The following is a 20,605-nucleotide window of genomic DNA, read 5'->3' as shown; positions in this document are numbered from 1 at the left end:
TCTAACGTCGTGGCGCTCTAGTGTCGCGCGCTCTAACGTCGTGCCGCTCTAGTGTCGCGCACTCTAACGTCGTGCCGCTCTAGTGTCGCGCACTCTAACGTCGTGGCGCTCTAGTGTCGCGCACTCTAACGTCGTGCCGCTCTAGGGTCGCGCACTCTAACGTCGTGGCGCTCTAGTGTCGCGCACTCTAACGTCGTGGCGCTCTAGGGTCGCGCGCTCTAACGTCGTGGCGCTCTAGTGTCGCGCGCTCTAACGTCGTGCCGCTCTAGTGTCGCGCACTCTAACGTCGTGGCGCTCTAGTGTCGCCCACTCTAACGTCGTGCCGCTCTACTGTCGCGCACTCTAACGTCGTGGCGCTCGAGTGTCGCGCGCTCTAACGTCGTGCCGCTCTAGTGTCGCGCACTCTAACGTCGTGGCGCTCTAGTGTCGCGCGCTCTAACGTCGTGCCGCTCTAGTGTCGCGCACTCTAACGTCGTGCCGCTCTACTGTCGCGCACTCTAACGTCGTGGCGCTCTAGGGTCGCGCGCTCTAACGTCGTGCCGCTCTAGTGTCGCGCACTCTAACGTCGTGCCGCTCTACTGTCGCGCACTCTAACGTCGTGGCGCTCTAGTGTCGCCCACTCTAACGTCGTGGCGCTCTAGTGTCGCGCGCTCTAACGTCGTGCCGCTCTAGTGTCGCGCACTCTAACGTCGTGGCGCTCTAGTGTCGCCCACTCTAACGTCGTGCCGCTCTAGTGTCGCGTGCTCTAACGTCGTGCCGCTCTACTGTCGCGCACTCTAACGTCGTGGCGCTCGAGTGTCGCGCGCTCTAACGTCGTGCCGCTCTAGTGTCGCGCACTCTAACGTCGTGCCGCTCTACTGTCGCGCACTCTAACGTCGTGGCGCTCTAGGGTCGCGCGCTCTAACGTCGTGGCGCTCTAGTGTCGCGCGCTCTAACGTCGTGCCGCTCTAGTGTCGCGCACTCTAACGTCGTGGCGCTCTAGTGTCGCCCACTCTAACGTCGTGGCGCTCTACTGTCGCGCACTCTAACGTCGTGGCGCTCTAGGGTCGCGCGCTCTAACGTCGTGGCGCTCTAGTGTCGCGCGCTCTAACGTCGTGCCGCTCTAGTGTCGCGCACTCTAACGTCGTGGCGCTCTAGTGTCGCCCACTCTAACGTCGTGCCGCTCTACTGTCGCGCACTCTAACGTCGTGGCGCTCGAGTGTCGCGCGCTCTAACGTCGTGCCGCTCTAGTGTCGCGCACTCTAACGTCGTGGCGCTCTAGTGTCGCGCACTCTAACGTCGCGGCGACCTAGTGTCGCGCGCTCTAACGTCGTGGCGCTCTAGTGTCGCGCGCTCTAACGTCGTGGCACTCTACTGTCGCGTGCTCTAACGTCGTGGCGCTCGAGTGTCGCGCGCTCTAACGTCGCGGCGCTCTAGTGTCGCGCACTCTAGCGGCGTGGCGCTCTAGTGTCGCGCGCTCTACCGTCGTGGCGCTCTACTGTCGCGCACTCTAACGTCGTGGCGCTCTAGTGTCGCGCGCTCTAACGTCGTGGCGCTCTAGTGTCGCGCGCTCTAACGTCGTGGCACTCTACTGTCGCGTGCTCTAACGTCGTGGCGCTCGAGTGTCGCGCGCTCTAACGTCGCGGCGCTCTAGTGTCGCGCACTCTAGCGGCGTGGCGCTCTAGTGTCGCGCGCTCTACCGTCGTGCCGCTCTACTGTCGCGCACTCTAACGTCGTGGCGCTCTAGGGTCGCGCGCTCTAACGTCGTGGCGCTCTAGTGTCGCGCGCTCTAACGTCGTGCCGCTCTAGTGTCGCGCACTCTAACGTCGTGGCGCTCTAGTGTCGCCCACTCTAACGTCGTGCCGCTCTACTGTCGCGCACTCTAACGTCGTGGCGCTCGAGTGTCGCGCGCTCTAACGTCGTGCCGCTCTAGTGTCGCGCACTCTAACGTCGTGGCGCTCTAGTGTCGCGCACTCTAACGTCGCGGCGACCTAGTGTCGCGCGCTCTAACGTCGTGGCGCTCTAGTGTCGCGCGCTCTAACGTCGTGGCACTCTACTGTCGCGTGCTCTAACGTCGTGGCGCTCGAGTGTCGCGCGCTCTAACGTCGCGGCGCTCTAGTGTCGCGCACTCTAGCGGCGTGGCGCTCTAGTGTCGCGCGCTCTACCGTCGTGGCGCTCTACTGTCGCGCACTCTAACGTCGTGGCGCTCTAGTGTCGCGCGCTCTAACGTCGTGGCGCTCTAGTGTCGCGCGCTCTAACGTCGTGGCGCTCTAGTGTCGCGCACTCTAACGTCGTGGCGCTCTTGTGTCGCGCGCTCTACCGTCGTGGCGCTCTACTGTTGCGCGCTCTAACGTCGTGGCGCTCTAGTGTCGCGCGCTCTACCGTCGTGGTGCTCTACTGTCGCGCGCTCTAACGTCGTGGCGCTCTAGTCTCGCGCACTCTAACGTCGTGGCGCTCTAGTGTCGCGCGCTCTAACGTCGTGGCGCTCTAGTGTCGCGCGCTGTAACGTCGTGGCGCTCTAGTGTCGCGCACTCTAACGTCGTGGCGCTCTAGTGTCGCGCGCTCTAACGTCGCGGCGCTCTAGTGTCGCGCACTCTAACGTCGTGGCGCTCTAGTGTCGCGCGCTCTACCGTCGCGGCGCTGTAGTGTCGTGCGCTCTAACGTCGCGGCGCTCTAATGTCGCGCGCTCTAACGTCGCGGCGCTCTAGTGTCGCGCGCTCTAACGTCGTGGCGCTCTACTGTCGCGCACTCTAACGTCGTGGCGCTCTAGTGTCGCGCCCTCTAGCGTCGTGGCGCTCTAGTGTCGCGCGCTCTAACGTCGTGGCGCTCTAGTGTCGCGCGCTCTAACGTCGTGGCGCTCTAGTGTCGCGCGCTCTAACGTCGCGGCGCTCTAGTGTCGCGCGCTCTAACGTCGTGGCGCTCTAGTGTCGCGCGCTCTAACGTCGTGGCGCTCTAGTGTCGCGCGCTCTAACGTCGCGGCGCTGTAGTGTCGCGCGCTCTAACGTCGTGGCGCTCTAGTGTCGCGCGCTCTAACGTCGCGGCGCTCTAGTGTCGCGCACTCTAACGTCGTGGCGCTCTAGTGTCGCGCACTCTAACGTCGCGGCGCTCTAGTGTCGCGCGCTCGAACGTCGTGGCGCTCTAGTGTCGCGCGCTCTAACGTCGTGGCGCTCTACTGTCGCGCGCTCTAACGTCGTGGCGCTCGAGTGTCGCGCGCTCTAACGTCGCGGCGCTCTAGTGTCGCGCACTCTAACGTCGTGGCGCTCTAGTGTCGCGCGCTCTACCGTCGTGGCGCTCTACTGTCGCGCACTCTAACGTCGTGGTGCTCTAGTGTCGCGCGCTCTAACGTCGTGGCGCTCTAGTGTCGCGCGCTCTAACGTCGTGGCGCTCTAGTGTCGCGCACTCTAACGTCGTGGCGCTCTAGTGTCGCGCGCTCTACCGTCGTGGCGCTCTACTGTCGCGCGCTCTAACGTCGTGGCGCTCGAGTGGCGCGCGCTCTAACGTCGTGGCGCTCTAGTGTCGCGCGCTCTACCGTCGTGGCGCTCTAGTGTCGCGCGCTCTACCGTCGTGGCGCTCTACTGTCGCGCGCTCTAACGTCGTGGCGCTCGAGTGGCCCGCGCTCTAACGTCGTGGCGCTCTAGTGTCGCGCGCTCTACCGTCGTGGCGCTCTACTGTCGCGCGCTCTAAAGTCGTGGCGCTCGAGTGGCGCGCGCTCTAACGTCGTGGCGCTCGAGTGGCGCGCGCTCTAACGTCGTGGCGCTCTAGTGTCGCGCGCTCTACCGTCGTGGCGCTCTAGTGTCGCGCGCTCTACCGTCGTGGCGCTCTACTGTCGCGCGCTCTAACGTCGTGGCGCTCGAGTGGCGCGCGCTCTAACGTCGTGGCGCTCTAGTGTCGCGCGCTCTAACGTCGTGGCGCTCTAGTGTCGCGCACTCTAACGTCGTGGCGCTCTAGTGTCGCGCGCTCTACCGTCGTGGCGCTCTACTGTCGCGCGCTCTAACGTCGTGGCGCTCGAGTGGCGCGCGCTCTAACGTCGTGGTGCACTAGTGTCGCGCGCTCTAACGCCGCGGCGCTCTAGTGTCGCGCGCTCTAACGTCGTGGCGCTCTAGTGTCGCGCGCTCTAACGTCGTGGCGCTCTAGTGTCGCGCGCTCTACCGTCGTGGCGCTCGAGTGGCGCGCGCTCTAACGTCGTGGCGCTCTAGTGTCGCGCACTCTAACGTCGTGGCGCTCTAGTGGCGCTCTACTGTCGCGCACTCTAACGTCGTGGCGCTCGAGTGGCGCGCGCTCTAACGTCGTGGCGCTCTAGTGTCGCGCACTCTAACGTCGTGGCGCTCTAGTGGCGCTCTACTGTCGCGCACTCTAACGTCGTGGCGCTCTAGTGTCGCGCGCTCTACCGTCGTGGCGCTCGAGTGGCGCGCGCTCTAACGTCGTGGCGCTCTAGTGGCGCTCTACTGTCGCGCGCTCTAACGTCGTGGCGCTCTAGTGTCGCGCACTCTAACGTCGTGGCGCTCGAGTGGCGCGCGCTCTAACGTCGTGGCGCTCTAGTGTCGCGCACTCTAACGTCGTGGCGCTCTAGTGGCGCTCTACTGTCGCGCGCTCTAACGTCGTGGCGCTCTAGTGTCGCGCGCTCTACCGTCGTGGCGCTCGAGTGGCGCGCGCTCTAACGTCGTGGCGCTCTAGTGTCGCGCACTCTAACGTCGTGGCGCTCTAGTGGCGCTCTAGTGTCGCGCACTCTAACGTCGTGGCGCTCGAGTGGCGCGCGACTAACGTCGTGGCGCTCTAGTGTCGCGCACTCTAACGTCGTGGCGCTCTAGTGGCGCTCTACTGTCGCGCACTCTAACGTCGTGGCGCTCTAGTGTCGCGCACTCTAACGTCGTGGCGCTCTAGTGTCGCGCACTCTAACGTCGCGGCGCTCTAGTGTCGCGCGCTCTACCGTCGTGGCGCTCTACTGTCGCGCGCTCTAACGTCGTGGCGCTCTAGTGGCGCTCTACTGTCGAGCACTCTAACGTCGTGGCGCTCGAGTGGCGCGCGCTCTAACGTCGTGGCGCTCTAGTGTCGCGCACACTAACGTCGTGGCGCTCTAGTGTCGCGCACTCTAACGTCGTGGCGCTCTAGTGTCGCGCACTCTAACGTCGCGGCGCTCTAGTGTCGCGCGCTCTAACCTCGTGGCGCTCTAGTGTCGCGCGCTCTAACGTCGTGGCGCTCTAACGTCGTGGCGCTCTAGTGTCGCGCGCTCTAACGTCGTGGCGCTCTAGTGTCGCGCGCTCTAACGTCGTGGCGCTCTAGTGTCGCTTTCTAACGTCGTGGCGCTCTAGTGTCGCGCGCTCTAACCTCGTGGCGCTCTAGTGTCGCGCGCTCTAACGTCGTGGCGCTCTAGTGTCGCGCGCTCTAACGTCGTGGCGCTCTAGTGTCGCGCGCTCTAACGTCGCGGCGCTCTACTGTCGCGCGCTCAACCGTCGTGGCGCTCTAGTGTCGCGCGCTCTAACGTCGTGGCGCTCTAGTGTCGCGCGCTCTAACCTCGTGGCGCTCTAGTGTCGCGCGCTCTAACGTCGTGGCGCTCTAGTGTCGCGCGCTCTAACGTCGTGGCGCTCTAGTGTCGCGCGCTCTAACGTCGTGGCGCTCTAGTGTCGCGCGCTCTAACGTCGCGGCGCTCTACTGTCGCGCGCTCTAACGTCGTGGCGCTCTAGTGTCGCGCGCTCTAACGTCGTGGCGCTCTAGTGTCGCGCGCTCTAACCTCGTGGCGCTCTAGTGTCGCGCGCTCTAACGTCGTGGCGCTCTAGTGTCGCGCGCTCTAACGTCGTGGCGCTCTAGTGTCGCGCGCTCTAACGTCGTGGCGCTCTAGTGTCGCGCGCTCTACCGTCGTGGCGCTCTACTGTCGCGCGCTCTAACGTCGTGGCGCTCTAGTGGCGCTCTACTGTCGCGCACTCTAACGTCGTGGCGCTCGAGTGGCGCGCGCTCTAACGTCGTGGCGCTCTAGTGTCGCGCACTCTAACGTCGTGGCGCTCTAGTGTCGCGCACTCTAACGTCGCGGCGCTCTAGTGTCGCGCGCTCTAACCTCGTGGCGCTCTAGTGTCGCGCGCTCTAACGTCGTGGCGCTCTAGTGTCGCGCGCTCTAACGTCGTGGCGCTCTAGTGTCGCGCGCTCTAACGTCGTGGCGCTCTAGTGTCGCGCGCTCTAACCTCGTGGCGCTCTAGTGTCGCGCGCTCTAACGTCGTGGCGCTCTAGTGTCGCGCACTATAACGTCGTGGGGCTCTACTGTCGCGCGCTCTAACGTCGTGGCGCTCTAGTGTCGCGCGCTCTAACCTCGTGGCGCTCTAGTGTCGCGCGCTCTAACGTCGTGGCGCTCTAGTGTCGCGCGCTCTAACGTCGTGGCGCTCTAGTGTCGCGCGCTCTAACGTCGCGGCGCTCTAGTGTCGCGCGCTCTAACGTCGTGGCGCTCTAGTGTCGCGCGCTCTAACGTCGTGGCGCTCTAGTGTCGCGCGCTCTAACGTCGTGGCGCTCTATTGTCGCGCACTCTAACGTCGTGGCGCTCTAGTGTCGCGCGCTCTAACGTCGCGGCGCTCTAGTGTCGCGCGCTCTAACGTCGTGGCGCTCTAGTGTCGCGCACTCTAACGTCGCGGCGCTCTAGTGTCGCGCACTCTAACGTCGTGGCGCTCTAGTGTCGCGCGCTCTAACGTCGCGGCGCTCTAGTGTCGCGCACTCTAACGTCGTGGAGCTCTAGTGTCGCGCGCTCTACCGTCGTGGTGCTCTACTGTCGCGCACTCTAACGTCGTGGCGCTCTAGTGTCGCGCGCTCTAACGTCGTGGCGCTCTGGTGTCGCGCACTCTAACGTCGTGGCGCTCTAGTGTCGCGCGCTCTAACGTCGCGGCGCTCTACTGTCGCGCGCTCTAACGTCGTGGCGCTCTAGTGTCGCGCACTCTAACGTCGTGGCGCTCTAGTGTCGCGCGCTCTAACGTCGCGGCGCTCTAGTGTCGCGCGCTCTAACGTCGTGGCGCTCTACTGTCGCGCACTCTAACGTCGAGGCGCTCTAGTGTCGCGCGCTCTAACGTCGTGGCGCCCTACTTTCGCGCACTCTAACGTCGTGGCGGTCTAGTGTCGCGCGCTCTAACGTCGTGGCGCTCTACTGTCGCGCACTCTAACGTCGTGGCGCTCTAGTGCCGCTCACTGTAACGTCGTGGCGCTCTAGTGTCGCGCGCTCTAACGTCGCGGCGCTCTAGTGTCGCGCGCTCTAACGTCGTGGCGCTCTACTGTCGCGCACTCTAACCTCGTGGCGCTCTAGTGTCGCGCGCTCTAACGTCGTGGCGGTCTAGTGTCGCGCGCTCTAACGTCATGGCGCTCTACTGTCGCGCACTCTAACGTCATGGCGCTCTAGTGTCGCGCACCCTAGCGTTGTGGCGCTCCAGTGTCGCGCGCTCTAACGTCGTGGCGCTCTAGTGTCGCGCACTCTAACGTCGTGGCGCTCTAGTGTCGCGCGCTCTAACGTCGCGGCGCTCTAGTGTCGCGCACTCTAACGTCGTGGCGCTCTAGTGTCGCGCGCTCTACCGTTGTGGCGCTCTACTGTCGCGCACTCTAACGTCGTGGCGCTCGAGTGTCGCGCGCTCTAACGTCGTGGCGCTCTAGTGTCGCGCACTCTAACGTCGTGGCGCTCTAGTGTCGCGCGCTCTAACGTCGTGGCGCTCTAGTGTCGCGCGCTCTAACGTCGTGGCGCTCTAGTGTCGCGCGCTCTAACGTCGCGGCGCTCTAGTGTCGCGCGCTCTAACGTCGTGGCGCTCTAGTGTCGCGCGCTCTAACGTCGCGGCGCTCTAGTGTCGCGCACTCTAACGTCGTGGCGCTCTAGTGTCGCGCGCTCTAACGTCGCGGCGCTCTAGTGTCGCGCACTCTAACGTCGTGGCGCTCTAGTGTCGCGCGCTCTACCGTTGTGGCGCTCTACTGTCGCGCACTCTAACGTCGTGGCGCTCGAGTGTCGCGCGCTCTAACGTCGCGGCGCTCTAGTGTCGCGCACTCTAACGTCGTGGCGCTCTGGTGTCGCGCGCTCTAACGTCGCGGCGCTCTAGTGTCGCGCGCTCTAACGTCGTGGCGCTCTAGTGTCGCGCGCTCTAACGTCGCGGCGCTCTAGTGTCGCGCGCTCTAACGTCGCGGCGCTCTAGTGTCGCGCGCTCTAACGTCGTGGCGCTCTAGTGTCGCGCACTCTAACGTCGTGGCGCTCTAGTGTCGCGCGCTCTAACGTCGCGGCGCTCTAGTGTCGCGCACTCTAACGTCGTGGCGCTCTAGTGTCGCGCGCTCTACCGTTGTGGCGCTCTACTGTCGCGCACTCTAACGTCGTGGCGCTCGAGTGTCGCGCGCTCTAACGTTGTGGCGCTCTAGTGTCGCGCACTCTAACGTCGCGGCGACCTAGTGTCGCGCGCTCTAACGTCGTGGCGCTCTAGTGTCGCGCGCTCTAACGTCGTGGCGCTCTAGTGTCGCGCACTCTAACGTCGTGGCGCTCTAGTGTCGCGCACTCTAACGTCGCGGCGACCTAGTGTCGCGCGCTCTAACGTCGTGGCGCTCTAGTGTCGCGCGCTCTAACGTCGTGGCGCTTTAGTGTCGCGCGCTCTAACGTCGTGGCGCTCTAGTGTCGCGCACTCTAACGTCGCGGCGACCTAGTGTCGCGCGCTCTAACGTCGTGGCGCTCGAGTGTCGCGCGCTCTAACGTCGTGGCGCTCTAGTGTCGCGCACTCTAACGTCGTGGCGCTCTAGTGTCGCGCACTCTAACGTCGCGGCGACATAGTGTCGCGCGCTCTAACGTCGTGGCGCTCTAGTGTCGCGCGCTCTAACGTCGTGGCGCTCTAGTGTCGCGCGCTCTAACGTCGTGGCGCTCTAGTGTCGCGCGCTCTAACGTCGTGGCGCTCTAGTGTCGCGCGCTCTAACGTCGCGGCGCTCTAGTGTCGCGCACTCTAACGTCGTGGCGCTCTGGTGTCGCGCGCTCTAACGTCGCGGCGCTCTAGTGTCGCGCGCTCTAACGTCGTGGCGCTCTAGTGTCGCGCGCTCTAACGTCGTGGCGCTCTAGTGTCGCGCACTCTAACGTCGTGGCGCTCGAGTGTCGCGCGCTCTAACGTCGCGGCGCTCTAGTGTCGCGCACTCTAACGTCGTGGCGCTCTGGTGTCGCGCGCTCTAACGTCGCGGCGCTCTGGTGTCGCGCGCTCTAACGTCGTGGCGCTCTAGTGTCGCGCGCTCTAACGTCGCGGCGCTCTAGTGTCGCGCGCTAACGTCGCGGCGCTCTAGTGTCGCGCGCTCTAACGTCGTGGCGCTCTAGTGTCGCGCACTCTAACGTCGTGGCGCTCTAGTGTCGCGCGCTCTAACGTCGCGGCGCTCTAGTGTCGCGCACTCTAACGTCGTGGCGCTCTAGTGTCGCGCGCTCTACCGTTGTGGCGCTCTACTGTCGCGCACTCTAACGTCGTGGCGCTCGAGTGTCGCGCGCTCTAACGTTGTGGCGCTCTAGTGTCGCGCACTCTAACGTCGCGGCGACCTAGTGTCGCGCGCTCTAACGTCGTGGCGCTCTAGTGTCGCGCGCTCTAACGTCGTGGCGCTCTAGTGTCGCGCACTCTAACGTCGTGGCGCTCTAGTGTCGCGCACTCTAACGTCGCGGCGACCTAGTGTCGCGCGCTCTAACGTCGTGGCGCTCTAGTGTCGCGCGCTCTAACGTCGTGGCGCTCTAGTGTCGCGCGCTCTAACGTCGTGGCGCTCTAGTGTCGCGCACTCTAACGTCGCGGCGACCTAGTGTCGCGCGCTCTAACGTCGTGGCGCTCGAGTGTCGCGCGCTCTAACGTCGTGGCGCTCTAGTGTCGCGCACTCTAACGTCGTGGCGCTCTAGTGTCGCGCACTCTAACGTCGCGGCGACCTAGTGTCGCGCGCTCTAACGTCGTGGCGCTCTAGTGTCGCGCGCTCTAACGTCGTGGCGCTCTAGTGTCGCGCGCTCTAACGTCGTGGCGCTCTAGTGTCGCGCGCTCTAACGTCGTGGCGCTCTAGTGTCGCGCGCTCTAACGTCGCGGCGCTCTAGTGTCGCGCACTCTAACGTCGTGGCGCTCTGGTGTCGCGCGCTCTAACGTCGCGGCGCTCTAGTGTCGCGCGCTCTAACGTCGTGGCGCTCTAGTGTCGCGCGCTCTAACGTCGCGGCGCTCTAGTGTCGCGCGCTCTAACGTCGCGGCGCTCTAGTGTCGCGCGCTCTAACGTCGTGGCGCTCTAGTGTCGCGCGCTCTAACGTCGTGGCGCTCTAGTGTCGCGTGCTCTAACGTCGCGGCGCTCTAGTGTCGCGCGCTCTAACGTCGTGGCGCTCTAGTGTCGCGCGCTCTAACGTCGTGGCGCTCTAGTGTCGCGCGCTCTAACGTCGCGGCGCTCTAGTGTCGCGCGCTCTAACGTCGTGGCGCTCTAGTGTCGCGCGCTCTAACGTCGCGGCGCTCTAGTGTCGCGCACTCTAACGTCGTGGCGCTCTAGTGTCGCGCACTCTAACGTCGCGGCGCTCTAGTGTCGCGCGCTCTAATGTCGTGGCGCTCTAGTGTCGCGCGCTCTAACGTCGTGGCGCTCTAGTGTCGCGCGCTCTAACGTCGCGGCGCTCTACTGTCGCGCGCTCTAACGTCGTGGCGCTCGAGTGTCGCGCGCTCTTACGTCGTGGCGCTCTAGTGTCGCGCGCTCTAACGTCGCGGCGCTCTACTGTCGCGTGCTCTAACGTCGTGGCGCTCGAGTGTCGCGCGCTCTAACGTCGCGGCGCTCTAGTGTCGCGCACTCTAGCGGCGTGGCGCTCTAGTGTCGCGCGCTCTACCGTCGTGGCGCTCTACTGTCGCGCACTCTAACGTCGTGGCGCTCTAGTGTCGCGCGCTCTAACGTCGTGGCGCTCTAGTGTCGCGCGCTCTAACGTCGTGGCGCTCTAGTGTCGCGCACTCTAACGTCGTGGCGCTCTTGTGTCGCGCGCTCTACCGTCGTGGCGCTCTACTGTCGCGCGCTCTAACGTCGTGGCGCTCTAGTCTCGCGCACTCTAACGTCGTGGCGCTCTAGTGTCGCGCGCTCTAACGTCGTGGCGCTCTAGTGTCGCGCGCTGTAACGTCGTGGCGCTCTAGTGTCGCGCACTCTAACGTCGTGGCGCTCTAGTGTCGCGCGCTCTAACGTCGCGGCGCTCTAGTGTCGCGCACTCTAACGTCGTGGCGCTCTAGTGTCGCGCGCTCTACCGTCGTGGCGCTCTAGTGTCGCGCGCTCTAACGTCGTGGCCCTCTAGTGTCGCGCACTCTAACGTCGTGGCGCTCTAGTGTCGCGCGCTCTACCGTCGTGGCGCTCTACTGTCGCGCGCTCTAACGTCGTGGCGCTCGAGTGTCGCACGCTCTAACGTCGTGGCGCTCTAGTGTCGCGCGCTCTACCGTCGTGGCGCTCTACTGTCGCGCGCTCTAACGTCGTGGCGCTCGAGTGTCGCACGCTCTAACGTCGTGGCGCTCTAGTGTCGCGCACTCTAACGCCATGGCGCTCTAGTGTCGCGCGCTTTAACCTCGCGGCGCTCTAGTGTCGCGCACTCTAACGTCGTGGCGCTCTAGTGTCGCGCGCTCTAACGTCGCGGCGCTCTAGTGTCGCGCACTCTAACGTCGTGGCGCTCTAGTGTCGCGCGCTCTACCGTCGTGGCGCTCTACTGTCGCGCGCTCTAACGTCGTGGCCCTCTAGTGTCGCGCACTCTAACGTCGTGGCGCTCTAGTGTCGCGCGCTCTACCGTCGTGGCGCTCTACTGTCGCGCGCTCTAACGTCGTGGCGCTCGAGTGTCGCACGCTCTAACGTCGTGGCGCTCTAGTGTCGCGCACTCTAACGTCATGGCGCTCTAGTGTCGCGCGCTTTAACCTCGCGGCGCTCTAGTGTCGCGCGCTGTAGTGTCGCGCGCTCTAACGTCGTGGCGCTCTAGTGTCGCGCGCTCTACCGTCGTGGCGCTCTACTGTCGCGCGCTCTAACGTCGTGGCGCTCGAGTGTCGCACGCTCTAACGTCGTGGCGCTCTAGTGTCGCGCACTCTAACGTCATGGCGCTCTAGTGTCGCGCGCTGTAACGTCGTGGCGCTCTAGTGTCGCGCACTCTAACGTCGTGGCGCTCTAGTGTCGCGCGCTCTAACGTCGCGGCGCTCTAGTGTCGCGCACTCTAACGTCGTGGCGCTCTAGTGTCGCGCGCTCTACCGTCGTGGCGCTCTACTGTCGCGCGCTCTAACGTCGTGGCCCTCTAGTGTCGCGCACTCTAACGTCGTGGCGCTCTAGTGTCGCGCGCTCTACCGTCGTGGCGCTCTACTGTCGCGCGCTCTAACGTCGTGGCGCTCTAGTGTCGCGCACTCTAACGTCATGGCGCTCTAGTGTCGCGCGCTTTAACCTCGCGGCGCTCTAGTGTCGCGCGCTCGAGTGTCGCACGCTCTAACGTCGTGGCGCTCTAGTGTCGCGCGCTCTACCGTCGTGGCGCTCTACTGTCGCGCGCTCTAACGTCGTGGCGCTCGAGTGTCGCACGCTCTAACGTCGTGGCGCTCTAGTGTCGCGCACTCTAACGTCATGGCGCTCTAGTGTCGCGCGCTGTAACGTCGTGGCGCTCTAGTGTCGCGCACTCTAACGTCGTGGCGCTCTAGTGTCGCGCGCTCTAACGTCGCGGCGCTCTAGTGTCGCGCACTCTAACGTCGTGGCGCTCTAGTGTCGCGCGCTCTACCGTCGTGGCGCTCTACTGTCGCGCGCTCTAACGTCGTGGCCCTCTAGTGTCGCGCACTCTAACGTCGTGGCGCTCTAGTGTCGCGCGCTCTACCGTCGTGGCGCTCTACTGTCGCGCGCTCTAACGTCGTGGCGCTCGAGTGTCGCACGCTCTAACGTCGTGGCGCTCTAGTGTCGCGCACTCTAACGTCATGGCGCTCTAGTGTCGCGCGCTTTAACCTCGCGGCGCTCTAGTGTCGCGCGCTGTAGTGTCGCGCGCTCTAACGTCGTGGCGCTCTAGTGTCGCGCACTCTAACGTCGTGGCGCTCTAGTGTCGCGCGCTCTAACGTCGCGGCGCTCAAGTGTCGCGCACTCTAACGTCGTGGCGCTCTAGTGTCGCGCACTCTAACGTGGCGGCGCTCTAGTGTCGCGCGCTCTGACGTCGTGGCGCTCTAGTGTCGCGCGCTCTAATGTCGTGGCGCTCTAGTGTAGCGCGCTCTAACGCCGTGGCGCTCTAGTGTCGCGCGCTCTAACGTCGTGCCGCTCTAGTGTCGCGCGCTCTAACGTCGTGGCGCTCTAGTGTCGCCCGCTCTAACGTCGCGGCGCTTCAGTGTCGCCCGCTCTAACGTCGCGGCGCTCCAGTGTCGCGCGCTCTAACGTCGCGGCGCTCTAGTATCGCGCGCTCTAACGTCGTGGCGCTCTAGTGTCGCGCGCTCTAACGTCGTGGCGCTCTATTGTCGCGCGCTCTAACGTCGTGGCGCTCTGGTGTCGCGCGCTCTAACGTCGTGGCGGTCTAGTGTCGCGCGCTCTAACGTCGTGGCGCTCTAGTGTCGCGCGCTCTAACGTCGTGGCGCTCTAGTGTCGCGCGCTCTAACGTCGCGGCGCTCTAGTGTGGCGCGCTTTACCGTCGTGGCGCTCTACTGTCGGCGCTCTACTGTCGGCGCTCTAACGTCGTGCGCTCTAGTGTTGTACAGCCCTTAAAAACAGCGTGAGTAAAGATGTTAATTGTAAATGTAATTATGCTGTAGATAGTCAGTTGAATTAAGGACTTAATATGACGAACGTAAATTGTACCATACCTCTAGTTGGAACAGGAACAGATTGATTTTTGTACTTAGTTAAAACTCAATCTTTGGTATAATACATCAACAATTCTAAACATGAGTCAGGCAGGCTCCAACGGTTTGCTATTCCTTTTCTTGAAAGCTTCCAGCCAAACTTCTTTTCACAGTTTTCTGGAAAATGTGCCATTGTTGACATTGCCTGTGCAGAGTGTTTTATACAAAATGTGAGCAGTCTCTTGACTGCAGCAAAAGTCCAAAGCAACAAAAGGAAGCCTTCAATATTGAATTGAAGCGTTCGAACATAAACACATTTTGCAAGTCGCCCGCTGATTACACGCTTGTTACACGGGCACACTTAGCTGCAGTTATGGTAAGCCACAGTTAGCACACAATACCTGCGGACAACATTCTGCAACTATGCAGTCAAAGCTGTGGGCGAACGTGCGCTTGATCATCTTAAGGCCCCATCAAAGCCGTGCACGCGCGTTTTTCGTTTTTTTTTTTTTTAATAGTTCTCCGAGAGCATAGTGCGGTAACTATGGTGCGGCGTAACAGCAATTAAAGGTGAGTTAACCGCGGCTAAGCTTGCCCGTGTAACGGTGGCATTAGATTGTTTTTTTGTTAATTTCAAATGCAGAAGGCAGTGGCTTCATAAAACAAGTAAGACATTTACGCAAGACAAAACGATTATACTAGGCGATGCAAGATCAAGCTGACGTATGTTTCGGTTGTCTCTGTCAGACTCTGTCTCTGTCCGTGCGAGTCTTAATTTCCGTGAATGTGGGGGAACTCGTAATTTTCTCGTGTTCTATTCTTTCCTTTGTTTCAGCATTGCATGCAAATGGACGCCAAGTGTCTGAGGAACAAAGCGGTCGGTAAAGAGACAGCTTAACGCTCTTTACCTTTCTGCTCATGCTCAGTCTGATTGACATTTTGCTTGCGTAATATTTTTTTTTTCGATTTCATTAACAAATTACATACACATGAAAACTCAAATGATACACAAACGATAAACAAAAATATCTAAATATTTTTCTGGGGAGCTTTGATTTAAGTCCTCTATTAAAACTGGAGAAATTAAACGGGATCATGATTTATATTATTTTTATTTTCTACCCTGAAGAGAAGCGTGCGCGTGCTGGACGCTGACTGGTTAACACAGATGACCAGATGGGAAGGCGAGGAGGAGTGACGTAGGCAAGGAAGAGCTCGACCATCTGTGCGCACTGAGGGAGAGGGGCTCGAGTGTATGGAGACTCTGCAAGATGGCTAGGTTTATCAGCCCGATTAGCGGTAGTATCGCTTCGTTTGAGTGACAGCTATTAAGTGCACACAACGTACTCGTTAAACAATCCGATGAAGAGCGCCGTGAATCTGGCATCTGGAAAATCAGAGAATCGCTAAACGTTTGTGTTCAAAGAATGTTTTATGTATGCAACACGATTTGATAGCAATTCGCCATAACTTGTCTGTAAGTCTAAAGAATATGTAAACCATCTCCATTTAAAGATCTGCCAATTCAGATGTCATCACGATGGTTGTAAAATTTGATTATGATGGCGTGCTGATGTGCATGCAAACCCATACTCACATTTGTCAGATACCGATTTATACGAAGACCTAATATTTGTGCATGATCAATAAATTTGTCATGCGCAAAACCATGCGCAAGCAATTGTATTCACTCTTTCCTTCGTTCAGCATTAGCTTAACATCCGAACAAACATATATACATTTTTTAGAGTATCAGATGCAATTCTGTGTAGGTTTCCAAGAAGAAGTTATTCGAAATAAGTTAAGCGCACCCCTATCTCAAGTACCCTCTTTCATGCCTTTGTCAACATTTCTGGTTGAGGTGTAGTCGGGTCGTGTTCCACCTACGGTTGCCTGGTTGCGGCCGCGGGGGGGGGGGGGGGGGGGGAGGGGAGGGGAGGGGGGGCGCTGTTTCTAACGGTTGTCAAGGCCCCGGTGACGGCGGTGTCATATAAGTAGTTTCTACACTAATGCCACTTGGCCTTGGGTAGAAAAGCACCGACGCAGGTTAGTCATTGTTTTCTTCAACCGTGAACCCGAGGACCACCGATGGGTATAGAATGAATTTAATTTGACCCATTATCTGCACCTGGACGAAGCTTGAAACAACGATATGTATATCCTTTCAATAGCCTGTCAACAAGAACCAAAGTGTAATCAATTTGAACCAAAATAAATGAAGCATGACCTACTCTAGGTTCAGCCATATAGAGGCTATTTGAGCTGACAAAAAAAAAACGTAATATACAGAATGTATTTTTGATGAGAAAGCATTTCTTTCGGCGCCGTGAGGTTAGCCGGCACTTAGAATATGGCTCCATCAGTTCACGCGTTAAAGGGACTATGAGAATACTTTTTTTACTTTTGCTAAACACCTTTTACATTAAACCTTTAATGTTCACTGAACGCCGCACAGGCATTGGTTTTCGTTTCGGTTTATTGACCTCTAGACGAAAAATATTGAAGTATCCACTTTTTCTTCCTCTCCAACTCACCGGAAATCAAGCCCCGGCTAATTTTGACTGCCTTAATGTCTTTTGCCACCGCAACCGGAAGTTGTCTTAGCAGTAGAAAAATGTGAGTGTTAATGGTGAGCTGGCAGCGTGCCAGCATGTTTTACCACATGGTTTTACTGCAATGACGGTACGATGCCACCTACATAATTTCTAAATCTGCACCTCTCATCACCGTGATAGGCATGTTCAGATTGCAGCTGAGCAAAATTCAATTAGCCATGTTACACTACAGCGACAGCACAGGACTGGTCCCATACACCGGTACGCCTGTTGGAAAATGCGGCCACTCTTTCGACGAAGACTCCAGTTCCTTGTCGGAATCAGGCGACAAGTAGTGGCGACTCCAATGCATGGAATGTTCCCAGTATACACGGATGACCTGGGGTCCCTCAAACCGATGAGCCTGCACCAAGTGCTTCGACGTGGTTCCTCGAGTGGCAAGCGGTGAAACTGCAGCCGTTTCTTTGCTCCGGACTGCACAAACTGTAATAGACTTCTTCCAAAATCGAAGCACCCCATCGCGGCGAAATGCCACGCAGCGCACCCAGGGATTTAGTTGGCCATTCAGTTTCGGTTTAGATTAAGCAGCTTCATTTCATGCCACCACGCCATGACCGAAAGCGTTCCTTGCGTTTTCGATTATCCGACTTTTCACGAATGTACGATACACTCATTCTCGAGCTATGCAAAACGAAGACCGGGGATCTTTACTTGGTTCCCGTAACACCATATATTGTTCGTGCGTATGCCAATCTAGTAAGGCGTGGCATTTAGTCACCTCACTCCAGGAGTGCATCTATGAGCTCAAGTTCAATAATTCCATCTAGTACCAGTGAACTATAACTGAAATTCGGTCACCTTGAGCCTTACACGTATTTTGTTTGCCAAACATCCGCTTCTTGTTACTTCATTGGGCGAAAAGCAAGCCGTATCCTCACAGGAGTATCAAAGTTGAGCCCAGCGTTGACGCATCAACTTTTAACGAAACGCAAGAAATATTCGACCTCACTACTGCACAAAAGTTACAATGGTGTCTTCCTCGTGTCATCATATAATTCCCACTCAACTTTTATGCTGATAGAAGATTAAGTTTTCGCAAACGCTGAGATCGACTAGCTACGACGGAGGCCCTAACAAGCGTCCCCTACTCCTCGCTAAGGCTTTTTGAACGAGCATTTACTGACGCCCAAGATCTGTGTCTGAACGGTGTGTCTGAAATTATCTTGGCATACTCAGTCAGGAAGAAAGCAAATGCAACACATATTATCCGCACTAGCAACCCTCAAATGCGCTTTGAATTATTTCGATCGTTTGGCGCACCGCATAAGGGTTCACGCCCGTACGGCGCACTTCCGGCAAACAGTGCGACATTCTTCACACAATTGCTCGACTTTTGCTTTCTTAAAACGGTTTGAATGTGGGAATTGGATGCCTATAGACCTTTTCCACAAGGGCGCCGCCATCTTGAATTGTCGTCACTTCCAGTATGGGCGAAAACATTGTTTTGCCGTCGCCACGCCAATAGAAGACATTTAGGATATAAGCCTAACCGTCACACATTCTCGTTTTGGCTCCCCTCTATTTTTTTGCTAGTTACAGGTTGAAACGCTTTATTATTTTGTCGTCGCCCATAATGGAAGTGACGACAATTCAGGATGGCGGCGCCCCTGTGGAAAATGTCTATATGATTGCAGGATAACTTAATGCGCATACGCGATGTTGAATATTAGTGGAATGCAAGCGGGTAGGGACTTCGCTTCGTGCAGTGCTGCGGGTCAGTACAGAGAAGAGATAAAAAGTGCGTTCGGTTTGAGCTTTTCAATGGCGGCTCCGCGCTTTACCTCGCATATTGAGGCGTATTAAAAAAACAGTAATTGGAAAAAAGTTATATTTAGTCCATGGACGCACAAACCAAACAAAATTTCTGACCAGCAACACTAATGTAAAGGTGTGAGCTCGATGTATGCATACCTATTGGTTTTTACAGCTTGTTGACTCGTACACAAACAAAATCCCCGAGCATCGCAGCGTAGAGATTTCCAGCACTGATTCGTTCGCATACCTCGAAGCTCCATTAGAAAAGCTCGAGTACACAAATACGACAAACATGTGTTAAGACAAGCTATACGTCTCGGACTTGTGCTAAAGCTTCGAGATCTGGCCATTTGGGTTAGTATAAACACCAAAAATGAGGCTCTCCGGACCAGAAAACATAAGATACGCTCTGTGTATAATCTCTTTCGACGTATCGATCGAAACCGAAACCATGCCACTCTCCTCCCTGGCCAACTAGTTCCCTGAGTGCAACGCGCGCAGTGTTGCATGCAGGGGTTTATGGAAGTAGTCTCTTCGGTCATTTGCAACGTATGCGTCAGCTACGACTGCGTCCGTTGTGATCTAAGCGATCGGAACAGCTGTGCGCTGCACGTACACACTCCTGCAACCACTGCAACAAGGGCAGCAGGTGGTCAGCACGACGGCCACTTCTCCGCCGCCGTCAGGCTTTTCCGCGGTATCTTCTAAAACAAGGGGACGGGTTGCGGCTCACTGGCGTAGCAGAAAATGCACAGAGTGTTCTATGGGGTCAGGTTTTATTAACTTTTTACATTGTCAGGATAGGCTCGCAAGGCATAGTGGATGAAAAAAAGGAAAGAAAGAGATGCAGTACGCGTTCTTGGACGATTGAGACTTTAACTCGCGACTTTACCGATTGCCCAAATTTCGCCACACGCCTTTTTACGATTTCAAAAGACGATATAATCTTTGCAGAAATATAGCAATGTAGGAATATGATTTCTTGATCACGGTTGATGAAAACGCGTCAAAATTGGCATCCTTCATACGCGCCTTTAAAAACACTACTCACCAGTAATATCTTTAACGTGAGCACGCGCATTGAATACGAAAAAAAAAATCGGGTGATGTTCGCGGACACAAATGCTAAGAAAGCACCACTGTACTCGGAGCAAAAGAAGATGACGGCACGAGCATTTCTGCTGTCTTGAAGGTGCCGCCCAGCGTTACTAGAAAACTCAGTTGGGAAACTCACCGTTGAAACCTGAGCCGCTGGCGTACTGAGAGCGAAGTAAATACGATAACAGCACCATTGCTTTATCGACGAGTTGAAACATGAAAGTTGCCTTATATGGCTACTGCTCGAGTCACTGAATGTTCCCAGAGCACCGCAACTTCCAGGATCGAGGTGCCAAGATGGCGCTAAATCTCTTTTTCTCTACTGTGGTCACCTTGAGCTTTCCGAAAGCATGTTCTAGAGCGCAGCACTTGGATGCCCGTTTCCGGCTTGAGCGGCGTCGCCGTCAGAGTAACCGTGCGGTGCATTATCGGAAAAGTCTCAGTTCGCAACGCGCGGGTTGCGTTCTGAGACTTTCTAGTTCTCTTCTCGTCCTCGTGACGTCAAATGTGACGTCACGAGGACGAGAAGAGAATTAGGAAGGAAGGAGGAGGAGAAGAAGCAGGAGGGGAGGAGAAGGAGGAGAGGAAGAGGGGAGAGGACAGGAGGATGACGAGTGGAGGAGGGAGGAGGAAGGAGCAGGAGGGGAGGATGAAGGAGGTGGAGTAGGAAGAGTGAGGAGGAGATGAGGAGGAGGTAAAAGTAGAAGGTAGGAGGGGAGGGGGAGAAAAGAGGGGATAGGAGGAGGGAGAAGAAGGGAGAAAGAGGAGGAGGAGGAGGAGGAGGAGAGGGTAGGGATGAGTAGGAGGGCCATACCTTCCCCTCAGTAACCTCCCTTCCTCCTCCTCCAGAGCTGCGCTGTAATTCGACGTTACAGGATGTTTTAAACGTTTTTCAATTCTGTTGCGTAAAAACAAACGAAAAAAAAACTCTTTGTAGGAAGTTTTATTGGAAATTAGTACAAAATACCCGGCGCGTGATGCTTTCTAAAATCTTAAGTTTACAAGGTTTTGTGGCACAATTAATATTATTTTAATACAACCATGTCTCACCAGTGACTGCAGGTAGCGGGTCCCGACCTGGGCGCCTCATAATTCCTGTCGTGGTTCGCTACGCGTTCGCTTGGCAGTCGGGGCTTGGCATCCCTGAAACTGTTCTACCATATATGCTTCGGTGCCAAAATGGCTGATTAAAGCCATAAGAGAACAGTCACAGGGGTCGCTATCGAATGCGAAACTCCGGAACCAATGCAGAAGTCATTCAGTTCCTCGAGTTGCCGCTGCAAGAAATAGGGTGGCGTTAAGATCGCCATTAGCTCGGTTCTCGAGTGCGGATCGGTGCCACTTTTTCAGAGGAGGCTCTACGGCAGTTTCCCAACTGAGTGGTTCTAGTAACCTTGCAGGTCCCCACAACATCGCCGCACGAGTTGATGGATCTTTTCTTCT

This window comes from Ixodes scapularis, unplaced genomic scaffold, assembly GCF_016920785.2.
Source record: "Ixodes scapularis isolate PalLabHiFi unplaced genomic scaffold, ASM1692078v2 PGA_scaffold5__190_contigs__length_132052651, whole genome shotgun sequence".
NCBI classification, from domain to species: Eukaryota; Metazoa; Arthropoda; class Arachnida; order Ixodida; family Ixodidae; genus Ixodes; species Ixodes scapularis.
The sequence above is the reverse complement of the archived record's forward strand: the minus strand, read 5'-3'. Positions refer to the sequence as shown.